Source organism: Rana temporaria, chromosome 11 (genome assembly GCF_905171775.1).
Source record: "Rana temporaria chromosome 11, aRanTem1.1, whole genome shotgun sequence".
In the NCBI taxonomy this organism is placed as follows: Eukaryota; Metazoa; Chordata; class Amphibia; order Anura; family Ranidae; genus Rana; species Rana temporaria.
In genome coordinates, this window is record NC_053499.1 from 141,418,037 (window position 1) to 141,439,887 (window position 21,851).

Sequence of the window (21,851 nt, forward strand, 5' to 3'; positions counted from 1 at the left end):
GTTATGTATATTTACATCCACGACAGAAACATTGTTGTCCTGTCAAAAATAGAAACATTGGCTCTGTGTGGATTTTTTGGGCAGAACCACTCTGCTTCCTATTCAGCCATTTAGCCTGTTTTGCCCCTACTAAAATTACTAAATAAAGACAACACAAACCTGCAGTAATTTACTTCTTCTTTCATTATAAGCTTGTGCTCCTAGAAATAAGCAGAACACAGAAAAAGAATCTGAACTGAGTTTATCTAGTTTCCTCCATGAAGTGAGCTGGTTTGAAGCCTCCATAACGTGAAGAACAATCGCAGGAAGGAAGTCTGCTGGGTGGGAGCCCAGCTCATTCCAAAAATTTCCCAAACTGGAACAGTGGACATTCTGGAAAGCCATAACTCCTCTTCTCTGTTCTTTGCTGAGACGGTGCCTGGTGGATTATTGACTTCTACTTTGGTTGGTGTTGGAACATTTTGTGTATCTATAACACAGGTAAGTGGTTACTCTATGCTGTACCCTTGTTTGGAGTGTTGTTTTGACCTCTGTAGAACAACTGGCAGTTGCACGTATCAGAAGCCTAGCGTGGGCACACTTTTTAGGCTCATTGGAACAGACAGCAACAGTAATATCATTCCTCCCAGGGTTTTATTAGGCTAAACTAGTGTTCATTGTTCCAATTATTTTGAAAGTGCTCTTTCCTGTCTGTGGCTGGATTGGGAATTAAACATTTTATTAAATGGTTTATATTTTAATTGGGAGTGATTGCCATATTCAGTTACAAAGTACTTTTTTGTTTTTGTTATATTTAACATTCTTTACTGTTTGAAATGCATTTTAGAGCCGGTTCACACAGGGGCGGCACGACTTTGGGGGCGACTCGGCCAGGCGACCTGAAGACGACTTCCAAGGCGACTTGCAAAATAACTTCTGTATAGAAGTCAATGCAAATCGCCCCGAGTCGCCCCCGAAGTCGTACAAGAACCTTTTTCTAAGTCGGAGCGACTTGCGTTGCTCCTATTAGAACGGTTCTATTCACTAGAACGGGACGCGACTTGTCAGGCGGCTGCGTCGCCTGACGAGTCGCCCCAGTGTGAACCGGGTCTAAGACAATCCTAAAACAATATTTAAAATGCATTTTTTCGTTTTTGATTAGAATTGATCCAATTTGGCATTTTTACCTGTGTTCCTATATGGGTGACTTCCCTTGACTTCTTGTCCTAGATTCCCATATGGGTGACTTCCCTTGACTTCTTGTCCTAGATTCCCATATGGGTGACTTCCCTTTACTTATTGTCCTAGATTCCCATATGGGTGACTTCCCTTTACTTATTGTCCTAGATTCCCACATGGGTGACTTCCCTTTACTTCTTTTCCTAGATTCCCATATGGGTGACTTCCCTTTACTTCTTGTCCTAGATTCCCATATGGGTGACCTCCCTTGACTTCTTGTCCTAGATTCCCATATGGGTGACTTCCCTTTACTTCTTGTCCTAGATTCCCATATGGGTGTCCTAGAGACACAAGAGAATGTGAGTGGAAATATCCCCAGAGAGAAGGGATCCACATCTGCCAGCTGCCACAGTATCAAGTGTCCCCATTGGAAAATATGTCCTCTCTACTGGTGACAACACTGTATTTTCAATCTTCATCTCATCGAAAATGGTCACCATGACAAATAGTGAGGATAAATCTTTACAATATGGACCCAGACAGCACTAAAATCTTACCCATTCTATCCAAATCTAGAAATAAATATTTTAATGGAGTTCTTTTTTAATTAGGTAGCTGTATGGGGGGCCCTTGCACTTTTCCCAAAGCAGCTGGTCCTTGAGCCCAAGCTCACGCCCACGCAATTTCGGGGCAGCCAACGCTGCCCTGAAATTGGGGGGCCCCATGATGGCACTGAGAGTGATGGATACACAGGGGTGGCAGGCTGGCAGCAGTGCGCCGTGCGGTGCAGAACGATACCTATTATTTCACAGCCAGCAGGGATGGGCAGGGCTGGAGCGCGGGACTCGAAGGCTGCGGGGTAGGAGCTGGAGTGGGAGCTGCTGTGTCGGCAGCACTGAGAGCGCACCTGCGGAAGTAGCATTGTGGATGGTGTCATAGTGAGCCCAGCTGTCCAGCACTGTTTGCACCGAAAGGCTTGGAATGCCTGGAGGGATGCTTCCTCTAGGGTGTAGAGGGGCCATAGTGCTGGGGAGGCATCAATCTAGCCGATATATTATATGCACAGGACAGCTTTGTTACTTTATGTATGTAGTATTTTCCCACTTTTACTTTGCTGTACAGAATGATCGTTCATGTAGTTAATGCGGAGCTCCACCCATAAGGTGAAGCTCTACTTGTCTGCCTCCTACCTACTTGATGTCTGTTTACCTGCTCTGCCTCCATTGTAGGGGCCCCAGAGCATTACTTTGCCCAGGGGCCCATGATGCTATTAAGACAGCCCTGGCCAGAACAGCTTACTGCGGAGGAACAGGAAGTGAGAAATTCAGACAAAGAAAAAAAACATTTAGAAGGGACTTTCAAAATAGGCACTTTCAAAATACAGTAATTGGAACAATGAACACTAGTTTAGCCAAATACAACCCTGGGAGGAATGATATTACTGTAACTGTCTGTTCCAATGAGCCTAAGCTTTGACAAAAAAAAAACAGGAAGCTGATTGGTTTCCATGCAGAGCTGCGCCAGATTTTGCACTCTTTAGCTTTAGTAAATCAACTCCACTGGGCTCAGTAGTCCATTGATGATCTTCACTGATTGATTGATAGTTCATTGATTTAAAAATCTTCAATTTTGTGTTGCTGGCTGCTAACCTCCATAGATAAAAAAAGAAAAAAAAAAGTTCTTTTTTTCTTTTTTCTCTTTCTTCTATCGCCTAACCCATAAATTACAAAGCAGTTTTAATCGAAAATATGTATAAAAATCTAAAAGCTCCAGGAAATGATCAGAAGTGGGTATTTTTAAATAAAGGTGAAAGTGATATTTTCCAACACATTCCTGACTTCCTGTCCTCATGCCGCGTACACACGACCGTTTTTTATGATGAGAAAAATGAAATTTTTTTAATTGGTCGTTAAAAACGGTTGTGTGTAGGCTCCAGAGCATTTTTCTCTACGAGAAAAATGTTCAAATAAAATTTAGAACATGCTCTATTTTTTCTCTACGTTTTTCACGTCGTTGTTTTTCTTGTTGTGAAAAATGGTCGTGTATAGGCTTTAACGACGGGGAAAAAAACGTGCATGCTCAGAAGCAAGTTATGAGAAGGAAAATTTGCATAATCAACCCAAAGGGTGGCGCCATTTGAATGGAATGTCCCCTTTATAGTGCCGTCGTACGTGTTGTACGTCACCGCGCTTTGCTCGAGCATTTTTTTTTCGCAATCGTGAAGGCAGGCTTGACAAGAATCACGTCAAGAAAAACTGTTTTTTTCCATGGCATTAAAAACGGTCGTGTGTACGCGACATAACACTCTGTTGACTTACAACGGCACCTAATACACAACACCTTCGTATATCTCAGATTCTGGGAGATGGTGAATGGTATTAGAAACTCTTACGAAAACAAACTTATTTGTTTTAGGTCTGTTGGTCCTTTATTTTGAGTAATATCATTCGTAACCACCTAAAGAAAAGGGAATTTGGATTCTGCCATGATTTATAGAAGGTTAGCCAAGTCCTGAAACACATCCTGCTTTTGTTTGAAAAGAAAAGGAAATGAAGTATTCAGTATAAAGGAATAAGGTCAGACTGTATTGTGCATGATCGCAGTTTATTTGCTTTATAAAAACAGCGGAAAGTACTTTATTTAACCCATTGTATTTTTACATGTTATTTTTTTTTTATTATATGGGCATAAATTATAGACGGTTTTTCTGTTTTGCCTATAGAAACCAAAATATGATGGCCTCGTTGCACAATTTAAACCTCTGTACATAGAATGATGCTGCACAGTGGCTTGTGGTTAGCACATCTGCCTTGTAGTATTGGGGTCCTCAGTTCAATTCCCAGACAGGATACTATATGCATGGAGCTTGCATGTTCTCCATGTTATCCTTGGTCTTGTTTATATCATATGTTCTCTGTGTACTTGTGTTGGCTTCCTCCTGTGTGCCAAAGACATGCTGGTAGAATGATTAGCTGCTGTCTAAACTTGCCCTAGTACGGTGGTTCTCAACCCTGTCCTCAAGTACCCCCGACTGGTCATGTTTGCAGGTTTTCCTTTATCTTGCACAGGTGCTTTAAATCAAAGTCAATGGCTTAGTATTTTGGACAGCTATTATATCTAAGAGAAATTCTCAAAATATGGCCTGTTGGGGGTACCTGAGGACAGGGTTAAGAACCATGGGCCAGATTCACAGCGGAGATACGACGGAGTATCTCAGATACTCCGTCGTATCTCTCAGGCCCCGTACACACGACAGAGTTTCTCGGCAGAATTCACCGAGAAACTCGGTCAAAACCCGGATTCTGCCGAGTACAGTTTTGGCTAGATGGAGCCGCCGAGGAGCTCGACGAGAAAATAGAGAACATGTTCTCTATTTTCTCGTTGTTCTATGGGAGAAGGCGGCCCGCCGAGCTCCTCGGCGGCTTCATCCCAGAACTCGACGAGGAACTCGACGTGCTTGGCACGTCGAGTTCCTCGGCCGTGTGTACGGGGCCTCAGAGTATCTATGCGACTGATTCATAGAATCAGTTACGCATAGATATCCCTAAGATCCGACAGGTGTAATTGTTTTACACTGTCGGATCTTAGGATGCAGTACCGCGGCCGCCACTGGGGGGAGTTCGCGTTGTAAACCAGCGTCGGGTATGCAAATTAGGAGTTACGGCGATCCACGACGGATTTTGGCGTTCGCTACGTCGCCGCTAGTCTAGTTTCCCGTCGCAAAGTTAGTCGTCGTTTTTGGTGCCTTAACTTTACACAGCACACGTATTGCTGTATAAAGTATGGCCGTCGTTCCCGCGTCGAAATTTTAAAATTAACGTCGTTTGCGTAAGCCGTCCGGGAATACGGAATTACGCTACGCACGTCGCCGTTCGAAAAAATGACGTCACTGCGTGCAAAGCACGGCGAGAATTTCGAAACGGAGCATGCGCAGTAGGTCCGGCGCGGGAGCGCGCCTAATTTAAATGGCACACGCCCATTTAAATTACGCAGGCTTACGCCGGAGGCCGCCGGCGTAGGTTTTCATTGCAAGTGCTCTGTGAATCAGGCACTTGCGATGAAAACTTGCGGCGGTGTAACGTATCTACGATACGTTACGCCACCGCAATTCTACCTGAATCTGGCCCTATTTCCCTAGTATATGCATGTGAGTTAGGGACAGGGGTGGACTGACAACTCATGGGGCCCCCTGACAATAGGAGACAATAGGAGATTATGGGGCCCCCAGGCAAAAGGAGATTATGGGGCCACACAGTATACACACATACAGTATACATACACAGTATACATTCGGGCAGTCCGAATGGTCAGTCCGCCCCTGGCTAGGGACCTTAGTAAGCCCGCCTAATTCAAAGTAGGTTTGGAGTGGGCGTGTTGTATGTTAATCTAGTATGACCCCACGTGATTGATGCTTTTTACGAATGGCACATGCGCCATCCGTGGACGTATCCCAGTGCGAATGCGTGAAATCACGGCGCAAATAGTCAATGCTTTCGACGTGAACGTAACTTACGCAAAGCCCTATTCGCGAACGATTTACGCAAACGATGTAAACAACAGAAAATTCTATGCTGTCCCGACGTCCATACTTAACATTGCGTATGCCTCATAGAGCCAGGGGTAACGTTGCGCCGAAAAAAGCCTTACGTAAACGGCGTTAAAAAATTGCGCCGGGCGGGCGTACGTTTGAGAATCGGCGTATCTAGCTAATTTGCATACTCTACGCGGAAATCAACGGACGCGCCACCTAGCGGCCAGCGTAAATATGCACCTAAGATCCGACAGCGTACTAAGATGTTCGTCGGTAGGATCTAGCCCACATTCAGGCGTATCTTGTTTTGTGGATACAAAACAAAGATACGACGGCGCATCATAGAACTTACGCGGCGTATCAATAGATTCGTCGACGTAACTCTTTGTGGATCCGGCCCCATGATTATTTTAAGGGTAAAAGAAGTTGAACTCTTCAGAAACGGATGCATAGTTATATAAGAACAGGCCAGGCTTGTAAGGGGCTGACCAAATCTGTCCATGAATTTGATTTATCTTACTTTAATCCAACCACAGTACCAGAAGCCAAAAAGATGCTGAAATTCACACCCACAGACATGCCACGGCCTCCAAGGTTTCCTGTCTGCTGGTGGTAAGCAGTAACATGAACTACGATAGTACCAGTCAGCCTATCAGGAGATGTAACTATTACGGGCAGATTCTGCGGTTCCATGCCTGTGGTAGTGAAGGAAAGGAAGAAATCCCTGTTGTGGTTTGGACTAAGCTGTAAAAACAAAACATATGCAGAACATCAATGCAATACATGCACATTCCACCATGTTTTAGCACAAGAACCTGCAAGTACAGAAAATACCCTTTGATCTACCTAAATTGCAACCCACTCCTGAATCTAGAAATGTGCAATTCGTTCCGATCCAAATTCATTTTTCAACGAAATTCGACAAATTAAAAAAAAAATTCAATTAACGAAAACAAATTTTTCCAAAAATTCTAAAATTTGGAAATTCGAAATTTGAAAATCCGAAAATAAGTATGAAAATCCAATAGTTCAAAAGAACGAAAACCTGAAAATAGTTACGGAAATCTGAAAACCCGAAAAATTTGAAAATCCAAAATAACTAACTAACAATAATAACTATTACTAACTTTTAAATTATAGGTATTGGAATTTCCTTTAAAATTTGGCTGTTAGCGAACATAATGACTATGAATTTATCCGAAGTAACAAATTATCTGAAATAACGAATGCTGCATCTAAAGGGATGGAACATAACGAATTAATAATAGTAAAAACTTTTTATTATTATTTATTGTTATTAATTTATTACGTTCTATTCAATTGTTATTTTGGATAATTTGTAACTTTGGATAAAATCGTATTTGTTGCGTTGACTAACAGCCAGATTTGAAAGGAAATTCCAATACTTATGATTTAATAGTTAGTTATTATTAGTTAGTTAGTTATTTTTTCAGAAATTCCCTCTAAGGTCTCTTTCACACGGGCGGACCGTTCAGGTCCACCTGTCAGTTTTTTTGGCTGACCTGAACGGGTGCTCCACGTAAGTCTCTGGGGCGACGGATGTCAGCGGTGACCATGTCTGCTGACATCCGATTCGCTAAAATCAGACATATGGCGATACGTTTGCCATCCATCCTGGTGGATCGGATCGGGTGAGATCTGATGAAAACGAACATGCTGTCCGTTTTTGTCCGATCTCTCCAAAGGAATCAGTGGCGCTCGACAAGCCCCTCCCCGCTCAGTGAGCAGAGAGGGACCTGTCATCCGCCGGCTCAGCGGAGATCAACGAAGAGATCTCCCGCTGAGCTGGCGGACTCCGTGGCAATGGATCCGCCTCATGTGAATGAGGCCTTAGTCATTTGCCATTTCCATTGGAGGTTTTCCCTTCACCTTTGTGTAGGGACAATTGTGTAGGCAAGGCCTAAACCAAGATTACCCAATCAGGTAGAGACCACACACAGTTCTCGATGTTGTAATTTATCTTGTAAATTGAATACAGATTAGTGGTAATGAATAAGGACAGTTTTAGTAGGCACTGATATAAGGCAAATAGCAGCTCTTATGTACACAATGGCCCGGATTCACGTAGCACTTACGCCGGCGTATCTCAAGATACGCTGCGTAAGTGTCAATGTGCGCCGTCGTATCTGTGCGCCGTGCCCACAGAACTAGATACGCCTGAAAATAGGCTTCCTACGACCGACGTAAGTCTACTACGCCGTTGTATCGTGGGCGCACATATACGCTGGCCGCAAGGGGCGCTCCCATTGATTTACGATTCGAATATGCAAATGAGTGAGATACGCCGATTCACAAACGTACTTGCACCGGCGCATTAATATACGCGGTTTACGTAAGTCATACGTCCGGCATAAAGTTAAGCCTCATAAAGCAGGTGTAAGTCATGTTAAGGTATGGACCAGGGAACAGGCGTCGTATTTTACGTTGTTTACGTAGTAGTACGTGAATAGGGCTGGGCGTAGGTTACGTTCACGTCGTAGGCAGTGATTCGACGTATCTTAGGGAGTATTTCCGACGTGATTCTGAGCATGCACATCATTTGCATGGGGTCACGGTTCATTTAAATGGATCACGCCCACTTCCACCTACTTTGAATTAGGCCGGCTTACGCCTACGAATTTACGTTATGCCGGCGCAATGTTGGGAGCATTTTCTTTGTGAATACTGTGCTCGCCGCTCTGCACAGAGTCGGCGTAGCGTATATTCGATACGCTAGGCCCGCATAAAGATGCGCCGAGGTATGTGAATCTGGGTCAATGTCACCAGGCTTAGGCTGGTATTGCTAGAGGATGGCTTCCCCTGGAAGGGTGGCAGTTTGTGACGAGTGTGACGAGACAGCACCTTAATGCTGCTGGGAGGAGCCCCATGTTACTGATCCGGATAACGGGATGTTCCCTCAAGACAGGTGTGGTCCCTGAGGTGACCCTACTTGCCAGGAACCTCTCCTTGTGCTATGCACTTTTCCTAGCCAGTGGAGTCTCTATCCCTGACCTACAACACGCTCCAGGTTCACCAAAATTATGCGGGAGACCCCATATATAAGGTTCCCGGCTAAGATGGATGCCTAAGGTCTCCAGAGGTTGCAGCATACAATTGGACAGTTGGCATCTCTGAGGACCCGACAGGGTCCACACAGGGACAATTCCCCTAACAAACTCCTCTTCCTCTGCAATAATGGCACAGTGCCACCTATAGGACGGAGTGGGTCCTGCACCTGACTACAAAAGTTTGGATTTCTCATCACTTTCTATCCCAGTGATAGTGTCACCGGGACAAATAGAGAGGGTAAAGCAACTCAGCAGGGACACCGACATCAAAAAGGTTCATAAAAAACTAATAGCCAGATTCAGAGAGACTTAGGCTGGCGTATCAGTAGATACGCCAGCCTAAGTCTGAATGTGCGCCCGCGCTAATTTAAGCGTGTTCTGGTAACCAGATACGCTTAAATTAGGCTCAGATACGAGCGGCGTAAGTGTCTTACACCCTCGTATCCTAAAGTGTAATTTTTTGGCTGACCACAAGGTGGCGCTTCCATTGCGGTCGGCATAGACCATGTAAATCACTACTTACGCCTATTCACGAACGTACGCCCGGCTGCCGCAGTATAGATACGCTGTTTACGTAACGCATTATCAGGCCTATAGTTATTCCATCAAATAGCTGGAATAGTAATGTTAAGTATGGCCGCCGTTCCCGCATCGAAATTCGAAAATTTTACGTAGTTTGCGTAAGTCGTCCGTGAATAGGGATTTACGTCTATTACGTCCACGTCGAAATCAATAGGACCGTGCGGCGTACTTAGCCACAATGCACACTGGGACATGTAGGCGGACGGCGCATGCGCCGTTCCAAAAAAACATCAATCACGTCAGGTCAACCGAAATTAGCATAAAACACGCTCCCCCAAAGCCTATTTTGAATTAGGCGCGCTTACGCCCGCCGCATTTACGCTACGCCACCGTAACTTAGCAGGCAAGTACTTTGTGAATCATGTACTTGCCTCGCTAACTTACGGCGGCGTAGTGCAAATGCCATACGCTACGCCGCCGCAAAGTTAGGACGCCCTTACTGAATCTAGCTATAAAAGTACAATTTTGGCTACACAGAATCCTGAGACCTGAAGCAGGATAAACTTTTAATTTCAAAAACAGCCAACGCTGCCCACATTGCCATTTGAATTAAGTGGTTTAATTAGTTGTTACCCTCTGGAAATGAAAATGCAGAACATGACACATATTGTTAAAACAAAACCTCTCTCTTTTCCAGAACACGGATTTTATTTTCTTTCTGTCTGCAGACTCTATTTACAATGTCCCTGTTTATGCAGCTCATTTCGGGGCCTGTCACGGTGATGGGTGTCGTAGTATAGCTCATTGCTCATTGCATTGACTCAATCTGCGGGGATAATAATTAGCGAATCTGCTTTGTAAACAGACAGATGAGATTACAACTAGATATGTATCAAGCTGTAATTAATATTTTATAATGCTGCCACAGGATCATTCATAACGGCATGGGGTAGAAGTTTTATAGTCATGACATCCAGGAAGATGTGGATCTGTGCAGAATATATATTACTTCTGTCCTTCTTTAAAAAATCCCAACTTTAAAGCGGAGGTCCATATAAAAATGGAACCTCCGCTTTTCAGAACCCTCCCCTCTCCGGTGTCACATTTCGCACCTTTCAGGGGGTAGGGGGTGCAGATACCTGTATAATACAGGTATTTGCACCCACTTCTGGGAATAGACTCCTGCGGGAGTCAGGTCCCCCCCCGCTGTCTTCTGGGAAACACACAGGTCCCAGAAGACAGCGGTTACCAGTTAGGACGCGCAGCGTGACTCGCGCATGCGCAGTAGGGAACAGGGAAATTAAAGCGGGAGTTCACCCGAAAAACTGAAACAAAAAATACAGCGCTCGAGGATGGAGTACGAATCACTTTATAGTCTTTAAAGTATTGCAAAAAATACACATGAACTAAAAATATAAATAAAAAACTGCACACTAGGCAGAAAGTTTATACAAGCGAATCTATTGCAAAGTCCCCAAACACTTGAACAATAACCATAAGGTGATGGTGGGATAGCAACCTGAAATCACTGCTGGGAGAAAGCTTCCAACCAAAGTACACTTCTGTAGTATATGAAGGTGGTACGGCCGTTAGTAAACCTCTAAGCAGGGAGAAGAAAAACACACAGCGGGGGGACAGCATCCACGCTGGGAGTGATCAAAGATGATATTCACCTGCCGAGGGAGAAATGGCTATAGTTCTAATCCAACAGGGCGGCCGATGGAGGCGGGATCACTCCTCGCAACGGAGGGCAGTAAGGGAGATCCTGGATGGGAACCACCGTGCCAATACAAGGACGCCACCGCGTCAATCAGAAGCGAGGAGGGAGGGGTGGAATCACCGCTGCGTCACATGAAGGGGAAGGGAATGAAGTCCGGACTCTATCCCTCAAGGGTCATGTGACTCCAGGGGCCAATCAGTGGAAGAGATAGCCGAGCAGTAGAATCAACAAGCTGAACGTCACTGAAGGAATTCCCAGACTGTCAGTATCTCAGCATTGGCTTCTTGTAAACAAGTGGGGGCATAAAACGAGATGGGGGTGAGCCGTGACTGACATGTTTCGCGTGCCAGACGCTTTGTCAAAGTCACGGACAAGCAACACCACCAGATTAAAATAGGAACATGTAACAATCCCATTGGATAATGGCAGGCGGGGGGACGGATTTAAAGTGTTAACCCCACCATCACCATTCGGTTCTTTATTTAAAAAAGCAACATATTGAGTTTGCAATTGTTTGTTGATATTAAACTAGAAACACCCAATAGTGTTGGGTGTTTCTAGTTTAATATCAACAAACAATTGCAAACTCAATATGTTGCTTTTTTAAATAAAGAACCGAATGGTGATGGTGGGGTTAACACTTTAAATCCGTCCCCCCGCCTGCCATTATCCAATGGGATTGTTACATGTTCCTATTTTAATCTGGTGGTGTTGCTTGTCCGTGACTTTGACAAAGCGTCTGGCACGCGAAACATGTCAGTCACGGCTCACCCCCATCTCGTTTTATGCCCCCACTTGTTTACAAGAAGCCAATGCTGAGATACTGACAGTCTGGGAATTCCTTCAGTGACGTTCAGCTTGTTGATTCTACTGCTCGGCTATCTCTTCCACTGATTGGCCCCTGGAGTCACATGACCCTTGAGGGATAGAGTCCGGACTTCATTCCCTTCCCCTTCATGTGACGCAGCGGTGATTCCACCCCTCCCTCCTCGCTTCTGATTGACGCGGTGGCGTCCTTGTATTGGCACGGTGGTTCCCATCCAGGATCTCCCTTACTGCCCTCCGTTGCGAGGAGTGATCCCGCCTCCATCGGCCGCCCTGTTGGATTAGAACTATAGCCATTTCTCCCTCGGCAGGTGAATATCATCTTTGATCACTCCCAGCGTGGATGCTGTCCCCCCGCTGTGTGTTTTTCTTCTCCCTGCTTAGAGGTTTACTAACGGCCGTACCACCTTCATATACTACAGAAGTGTACTTTGGTTGGAAGCTTTCTCCCAGCAGTGATTTCAGGTTGCTATCCCACCATCACCTTATGGTTATTGTTCAAGTGTTTGGGGACTTTGCAATAGATTCGCTTGTATAAACTTTCTGCCTAGTGTGCAGTTTTTTATTTATATTTTTAGTTCATGTGTATTTTTTGCAATACTTTAAAGACTATAAAGTGATTCGTACTCCATCCTCGAGCGCTGTATTTTTTGTTTCAGTTTTTTGCCCATGTTCTCAGGTGATTGACAGCTGCACGGAAAGAGTTTGTTTATCTTTTTTTACTACACAAAACATTGTGTTTTATTGTCCTTATGGTGTAGCGCTAGTAGTGGGAATTTTTTTCTTGTATCAGTTCACCCGAAAAACAATTTTTAACATTAGATTGAGGCTCGTTTTGTGAAGGGGAATCGGGTGTTTTTTTTAAAAATCGAAGCAGTACTTACCGTTTTAGAGAGCGATCTTCTCCGCCGCTTCCGGGTATGGTCTTCGGGACTGGGCGTTCCTATTTGATTGACAGGCTTCCGACGGTCGCATACATCGCGTCACGAGTAGCCGAAAGAAGCCGAACGTCGGTGCGGCTCTATACGGCGCCTGCGCACCGACGTTCGGCTACTTTCGGAAAATCGTGACGCGATGTATGCGACCGTCGGAAGCCCGTCGGAAGGCTGTCAATCAAATAGGAACGCCCAGTCCCGAAGACCATACCCGGAAGCGGCGGAGAAGATCTATCTCTAAAACGGTAAGTACTGCTTAGATTCACAAAACGAGCCTAAATCTAATGTTAAAAATTGAGTTTTTGGGTGAACCTCCACTTTAAGCTGCAAGGCTTCACTTCCTGATTCCCTCACGAGGATGGCGGCGGGAGCAGCCAATAGTTGAGCGATTGATCGGCTTCGGCTGCCAACATCGTAGACACCCTGGACAGGTAAGTGTCCATTTATTAAAAGTCAGCAGCTGCAGTATTTGTAGCTGCTGGCTTTTAACATTTTTTTTTTTAGGCGGACCTCCACTTTAAGCTCGGGTGTTAAGGGATTTTTGGAAGCCGACTTTATTGATGGGCAGAGTTGTTTTTGAGCTGTTTTTGAAAGGTTTGCCACCCTTAATATGGCCATATGCTGGTAGATTTTCAAACAATTTAGACATGCCCGGAACTGAGGAGTAACAGAGTCAGGGAAGGGCATACATGACAGGGTGGAAGGTAGCATGGTCAGTCCTCACACGTACCTTATTGGCCCAAAGGATGGGGCGATGGGGAGGGGCCGGGAGTCCAGTTTTTCGGAAGGGGTGGTCCCGGCTCACCTGCAAAGAGGAAATCAACGGAAGAATATCCCTACCGCCCACCCTGATTATCTTTAATGTATGTCATCAGCTATGACTAAGCACTAGTGTTAGTGCGAAACGCGTCAGCAGTTGGGTTTTATTTTATTTTACGTTGCTATGACTTGTAGTGCTGTCCTTTTTTCAATAAAGGCTATAATTTGTTTAGTGTGCGGCTGTCCAGAGACAATCTTTGTTCCTGCTATGGTTATCTGGTGGTCGGGGTCCTTGACGGAGGTCTAATTATGGTTATTGGGAAAACGGTGGGGACCCATCTAAGGTAGGGAGTCCTCGAGTGTGTACGGTATCGCCGACGAATCTCGAGATACGCCACGTAAGTGCAAATATGCGCCGTCGTATCTGTGCGCCGGAGCCACAAACTAAGATATGCCTAAAAACTGGCTTCAACCCGCCGACGTAGCTTGCCTACGCTGGCGTAGTGTAGGTGCACGTTTAGGCTGGACGCTCCCATTGTTTAGCCATTCAAATATGCAAATGAGGGAAATACGGCGATTCACAAACCTAAGTGCGCCCGACGCAGGCTACGCGATGTCATGTGCGAGGGAGTGACATCATCGCGGCTCCGGCTAATCACAGCGCCGAAAGTCGCTTCGGGGGCTTCGATTTCAGGTAAGTAATTCATAATGAGTTAGTATGCTATGCATACTATCTCATTGTGCCTTTCTCTTGCAGGGTTTTTTTTTTAAAGAAATGCTTTAGAGGGTTTATTTCCTCTTTAAGAAGCACAATGCATTTTTCTTCACTCTGGTGACAGGTTCTCTTTAAGGCAAATGAGCCAGGTAGGACCCTGAAAAGCTTCCTTGGAAACAGGCGTGACTGACTGACAGAAGTACAGACAATGTACTTTTATTGAAGCTAGAGACTGCCACTATATTTTTCCAAGCATCAGAGGAAATTATTATACATTTGTTGACAACAATCGTTGGCATTATGCCTGACAGACACTGAAGACTGATATTATCCCAGCAACCCAAAATTCAAAAAACATCGCTCTAAACTGATATTCTAGTTATAGATGATAGGCTGTACCACCCACTGATTTCCTAAATCTGTCAGAGGCTCCAGTGTGCGTAGGTGTGCGCACAGGGTGTGCCAGGTGTGCCTGGGCACACCCTAATCACCCTGTGCTGCGCAGATTCCCCCTGCTGCTTGGCTGCAGAGAAAGAGACTGGGGAATCTCTGTCCTCAGTCCCTTCCTCTGTCTCAAAAGTGAGACATCAGGGGTCTGTTTAGACCCCTGATATTTTGCCAAAGCCCCCCAAGGGGGCTCCTAATTAAAAAAAAAAAAAATATAAAACAATATTGAAATGGAGCAAAAATCCCCAAAATTATTAAAATAAACTACTGACACCAATCTCTGCCCTACTGACATCGTCCACTGCTCTACTGGCACCGTCTACGGCTATATATAGATATATCTATATATATATATATATATCTATATATACACACACACATATGTGTTTGAGCTTTGGGGTGCACACCCTAATGCAATAGGCTGCGCACACCTATGTTCCCATGTGTGTGTTCAGGACCTGTTCCTTTTAATACGCCGTGTGCCTTAACCACTTGCCGACCAGCCACCGCCATACTGCGGCAGGTTGGCTCATTTCCGCGAATCTCTGTACTGGTACTTCAGCTCCTTTAAGAGTTATAGCGCCAGGGGAGTTGATGCACATGGCCGGCGGCCGCGATGTCTGCCTGCTACCCACAATCGCTCCACAGAGAGCCAGATCGGGGATCTGTCAATGTAAACAGATCCCCGTTCTGATGGAAGTACAGAGTGATCGTCTGTTCCTAGTGATTAGGAACAGCGAGGCCAGGACACTATCTGCGTAATTAGCCCTAGTATGTGTAAGCATGTGTGATAGGGACTGTAGAGTGTAAGCTTCTGGGGGCAGGGACAGATGTGAAAGTACAGTAAGGAAAATGTTGGGACTATACATGCCTTTAATAACAGTAACCCAGAGTGGGGTTCTAAATCCCCACCCCAGTGGAAACTCTTTTTTGGATTTCTTCGGAGTAGGAAAGTGTCATGCCGCGTACACACGATCATTTTTCGGGTTGTAAAAAACAACGTTTTTTATAAATGTCATTTAAAATGATCGTGTGTGGGCTTCAGAGCATTTTTCGGGTTCTGAAAAACGGGCAATTTTTTTTTCAAACATGCTCTATTTTTTCACAACGTTTTAAACGTTGTCGTTTTTTGGGTTGTAAAAAATGATCGTGTGTGGGCTTTAACAACGTGAAAAATCCGTGTATTCTCCGAAGCAAGTTATGAGACGGGAGCGCTCATTCTGGTAAAACTACCGTTCGTAATGGAGATAGCACATTCATCACGCTGTAACAGACTGAAAAGCGCGAATCGTCTCTCACCAAACTTTTACTAACACAAAATCAGCTAAAGCAGCCCAAAGGGTGGTGCCATCCTAATGGAACTTCCCCTTTATAGTGCTGTGGTACGTGTTGTACGCTTTGCTAGAGCATTTTTTTTTTTTTTCACGATGGTGTGTAGGCAAGACCGTTTTAATGATCAAGTTGAAAAAAAAAACGTTTTTTTCTAGAGCCTGAAAAACTTTGGGCCAGATTCACAAAGAATTGAGTTAAGCTGCGGCGGCGTAACATATCCCATTTACGTAACACCGCCGCAAGTTTACAGCGTAAGTGCCTGATTCACAAAGCACTTACCTGTAAACTTGCGGTGGCGTAGCGCAAATCCGCTCGGCGCAAGCCCGCCTAATTCAAATGGGGCGGGCACCATTTAAATTAGGCGCGTTCCTGCGCCGAACGTACTGGCATGCTCCGTCTATAAAATTACCCGACGTGCATTGCGCTAATTGACGTCGCAAGGACGTCATTGGTTTCGACGTTAATGTAAATGGCGTCCAGCGCCATTCACGGACGACTTATGCAAACGACGTGAAATTTAAAATTTTGACGCGGGAACGACAGCCATACTTAACATGGGTTACACCACCTAGAGGGCATACTTAGTTTTACGCGGCGTATCTTGACGGAAACAACGTAAATTTAGAGCGACGGGTAAAGCGCACGTTCATGAATCGCCGTAACTAGTCATTTGCATATTCTACGCCGACCGCAATGGAATCGCCACCTAGCGGCCGGCCTACAATTGCATCCTAAGATCCGACGGTGTAAGTCAATTACACCTGCCGGATCTTAGGGCTATCTATGCGGAACTGATTCTATGAATCAGGCGCATAGATACGACAATCGTATCTCAGAGATACGACAGCGTATCAGGAGATACGCCGTCGTATCTCTTTTGTGAATCTGGCCCATTGTTTTTTACAACCCGAAAAATTATCGCGGCATAAGAATCTGGATTTTTTGGCTGTTCCGTGCCCCCACTGGGCAGATCTCCCCTAACTTCCTGTCCCCATGACTTGGTGCCACAAATATTGTTGGCATACAAAGAAAATGTAGACTTTTTGTAGTTTTAGAAAACCATTGCAGTTTTAAATTGAAACAAATTGGATTGTGACAGTTATATATGTAAATATATGTCACATTTTTACATTGGGGGGGGGGGGGTAGTTTTGCTTGTTTTCATGGATAGGACTGCAGAGAATGTGGTGAAATAATATATATTATAGAGATACAATGCTATTGTGTTGTATATAATGGAGCTAAACAGACAACAAAGGGGCAGGAAGTGATGGAAGGTGGAGGCTGGATCCGTATATCCTGTTTTTGTTCAAGAAAGGAAAATGAAAACAGGATGCCGAGAATGAGATGTAAGGGCAAGAGCTGACAGGGACCTTATACCAGCACCTGGCCGGGGGCAATTTAGGTTGCCAACAAACAAAAATTAAAAAAATTTTTTACTTTGTAGGCATATGAAAAGCCTGGGATATAAAAAGCGATCCACAACGGCATACATAATTTATATTATCTCAAAACAGAACATCATTATGTCAGTAGATGCTTCATAAAGATGATACTAAATGGACATTAAAATAATGACTAATGTAAGAACAGAAGAAATGTATTATTTTCTTCTTAACCACTTGCTTACTGGGCACATAAACCCCCTTCGTGCCCAGGCGAAATTTCAGCTTCCGGCACTGCGTTGCTTTAACTGACATTTGCGCGGTCGTGCGACGTGGCTCCCAAACAAAATTGACGTCCTTTTTTCCCCACACATAGAGCTTTATTTTGGTGGTATTTGATCACCTCTGCGGTTTTTATTTTTTGCGCTATAAACAAAAAAAGAGCGACAAGTTAAAAAAATATATATATATTTTTTACTTGTTGCTATAATAAATATCCCAATTTTTTTTTTTAAAAAAAATATTTTTTTTCTCAGTTAAGGCCGATACGTATTTTTCAACGTATTTTTGTAAAAAAAAAAACCCGCAATAAGCGACTGGTTTGCGCAAAAGTTATAGCGCCTACAAAATAGGGGACAGAATTATTATTTTTTTTTATTATTTTTTTTTTTTTACTAGTAATGGCGGCGATCTGCGATTTTTATTGGGACTGCGATATTGCGACGGACATATCGGACACTTTTGACACAAATTTGGGACCATTCACATTTATACAGCGATCAGTGCTATATATAATAAATGTGACTGGCAGTGAAGGGGTTAACGCTAGGGGGTGAGGAAGGGGTTAAATGTATTCCCTGGGTGTGTTCTAACTGTGTGGGGGGAGGGGGGTGACTGGGGGAGGTGACCGATGCTGTGTCCCTATGTACAAGGGACACAGATCGGTCTCCTCTCCTCTGACAGCACGTGGAGCTCTGTGTTTACACACAGAGCTCCACGTCCCTGCTGTGTTCCCGACGATCGCGTGTACCCAGCGGACATCGCGGCCGGCAGGTGCACGCATCGGCTTCCCAGGTGCACGCATCGGTTTTTTCACCTTAATGCATAGAATGCATTAAGGTGAAAAAACTTTTACCTTTACAACCCCTTTAACACATATATATATACAGAAAGGGTTCATATGAAAACAAATATCAGAGCAGATATTGGGGATTGTGGGTCGCTGGTTTCCCAAATTTCATAAAGTGGTGGTTACAGGAGAATGTCCCATCCCTACATGTTTCGCCATTTCAGGCTTCCTCAGGGGATTTAATCTGGGACCATAATGTCTTTAATATGTTAATTTCATTAGAAAAGTAATTTTAAATCTTAAATTTGCAGTTTTTTATTTTAATAATACCTGGTGATCCTTCCATGGAGGTCTTTATGCAGATGCCTTGTGTTGAAGGTAGACAACACTCTATCCCTGTCTCCAAACTGTGCTTCAGACATGGCAGCCAGTGGCAGGCCAGTGGAATTTTTCCAGTGATCTTGTGGCAAATGTTCACACGGGATGTAAAATCCAACTGAAAGTTTTAACTCACCTGCACCTAACACACACTTAGCTATGAGTGGACGGGCCCTCTAATATATTGTATCACGGTACAATAGATTACAATAGTATTAGTAGAATGGCTTGCTGTGATTAGAGAAGGGAGTAGTCAGTGTTAGGTGCAGCTGATGTGAAATGTTATGTGCCCTATTCTCACATCATCTCCAGAAATAACTTGGCTTAGTACTTCCTGACCCTGACCCCTGTCCAGTTCTTCTCTTCCTTCTTATCTCCTGCCATTGGCTTCCCTTGAGTCATATCCTATGTCTGGAATATCTGTGATGTCAGCTTTCATGTACTTGAATCTTACTTGCAGGAAATGTTTCAGAACCCCCTGTGATGATATCTAATGCAAACCTCCCCCTCTATTTATTATAAAATGCCATTCTGCTGATTGTCCACTTTCCATTTTCAAGAAGGAATAAATAAAACCTAAAACCTAAAATGAAAGGGTCAGTCCACCCAAACACTTTAAACATTTTCGTTTTTTGACGGTCCTCTATAACCGAACCACCATCGGCAGGGCCAGATTAAGAACATCATGGGCCTGGTGCTGAGGATTTTGGTGGGGCCTTTTAGGCTGCATTCACACCTCCGCGACAAGTAACGCCACGTACGCGGCGTATTTTGCCGCGAATAGTGTAACTTTTTTTTTACAAATCCTTCCTATTGCTTTGTATGGCCGAACGCCAATCCCCTCCAGCGGCACGAGCGGCCGGCGTCAGGCGTTTTGTCGCAGAGGTGTGAATGGGGTGTAATAAATAATAAATAAATGCGTGGGAATGACATGAACGCAGCCCAGCCAAGGCAAGTGACCAAAGGCACAGAACCCAGAAGGAAGACCGGGTGAAGATGGAAGTGTCCAGGCCCCGCCTGATTCATCGCAGCACTGGAGGGCTCAGTCTGAAAATTGAAGTGTACACTAATGTTCTAATATGCTGTGCATACTTGTACGTTGTGGCATAACCTACCCCAGGGCCTCTAAAAAGTAGTAATGTCAGGAAAGTTTACTACCGCTTTATTATCACAGGATCCCAGGAGCCTCTCATGGGGCCCCCTACTGACCCGGTGGACGGTGGCCCTTGGGCAGTGCCTAAGTGCACAGTTGCCAACATTTAAAAAATATTTTCAGGGCCACTTTTTTATATAAGTGCTATATTTAGAGTAGCTGAGATCCCCGATGTTCCTCTATACATCATAGTAGTAATCACAAAATTAAATGAGTACTAATAATGGGGCAGAACAAATATGAGAACTGATATTTCCTTTAGTTGAACTAACAAAAGTGTGTCCATTCTAGAGCTGGTAACATTGAGGATATTCAGTATAATTTTAAAGAACTGTTTTTGTGGGTAAGCCACATAGGGGAGGAGTATGGACGGTATATAAGTGGGAAGTATGTGCAGGTGAGGGAGAGGAATGTGGAGGGTCTAACAGTGGGCACTATGTACAGGAGAGGAGTACAAAGGGTACGGAAAAAAGCACTATGTACAGGAGAGGAGTGTGAAGGGTATGACAATGGGCAGTATGTACAGGAAGAGTGAGGGGGTATGACAGAGGGTAGTGCGTACCAGAGAGAAGTGTGGAGGGTATGATGGGGCAGTATGTACAGGAGAGGAGTGTGGAGGGTATGACAGTGGGCAGTATGTACAGGAGAGGAATGTAGACGGTATGATAGTGGGCTCTATGTATAGGAGAGGAGTGTGGAGGGTATGACAGTGAACACTATGTATAGGAGAGGAGTGTGGAGGGTATGACAGTGGGCACTATGTATAGGAGAGGAGTGTGGAGGGTATGACAGTGAGCAGTATGTACAGGAGAGGAGTGTGGAGGGTGCGACAGTGGGCACTAAGTACAGGAGAGAAGTGTATGACAGCAGGCACTATGTACAGGAGAGGAGTGTGAAGGGTATGACAGTGGGTGCTATGTATAGGAGAGGAGTGTGGAGGGTATGACAGTGGGCACTATGTACAGGAGAGGAGTGTGTAGGGTATGACAGTGGGTACTATGTATAGGAGAGAAGTGTGGAGAGTATGACAGTGGGCACTATGTACAGGAGAGGAGTGTGGAGAGTATGACAGTGAGCACTATGTACAGGAGTGGAAGGATATTTAGGGACTGAGTAGTGGTTAAGCGGGTCATACATGGATTGAAATTACGCCAATTATGCAGAGACCAGCCATAGTCAATCTATGTATGGGCTAGCTGGTTTTACACAAGTCAATCTATTAATCAACTTGAGTACAACCAGCCTGTTTTTTTTTCTTAAAACAATCAGTGCTGCCAGCTAAAGTTAGCAACACTGATCATTGTACGCACTGGCAGAACACAATAACACTGCAGGAGTGATTTCCCCATCCACAGGTCAGCAGGTGAGAGGGTGTGTGGGGACAGGCTGGGGAGAGATACTAGTCAGTGGCTGGGTAGGCACTGGTAGTATCAGAGCCAGATACACACAGGTTACATACGCCACGATCGTTAGAGCGAGAACAATAATTCTAGTACTAGACCTCCTCTGTAACTCTAAACATGTAACCTAAAAAAATGTAAAACATCGCTTAGGATACCAAAAAAAATTGTGCTAACTAACTGTTTTTTTAATGAATGAAACCTTTTTTTCCAAAAAAACATGTTTGAAAAATTGCTGGGCAAATACCATGCTAGAGCTGCACAATTAATCGTTAAAAAAATCGTGATCTCGATTCAACCCCCCTGACGATCTTCAATGCAGAGTTTGCTGATTATTTCATATAACAAGTGGAGAGACTTTCAGCTGTCAAAAGAAAATATATTGGGCAGTCTGCCAAGTTTTTAACAGGAAACATTGTAACTGACACTTCCTTCTTAGATCAAAGGGATACAC

At 44.5% G+C, this 21,851-nt stretch overlaps 1 protein-coding gene across 1 annotated transcript in view; it reads left to right on the top strand.

Moving 5' to 3' along the window:
- The first annotated feature begins 228 nt into the window (after positions 1–228).
- The window catches only part of CDH5 (cadherin 5), a 66,804-nt gene continuing 45,181 nt past the window's right edge, over positions 229–21,851 (top strand). The window contains exon 1 of the mRNA XM_040329202.1: positions 229–480. The gene's annotated coding sequence lies outside the window, so the exon portion shown is untranslated. The remainder of the gene's footprint in view (positions 481–21,851) is intronic.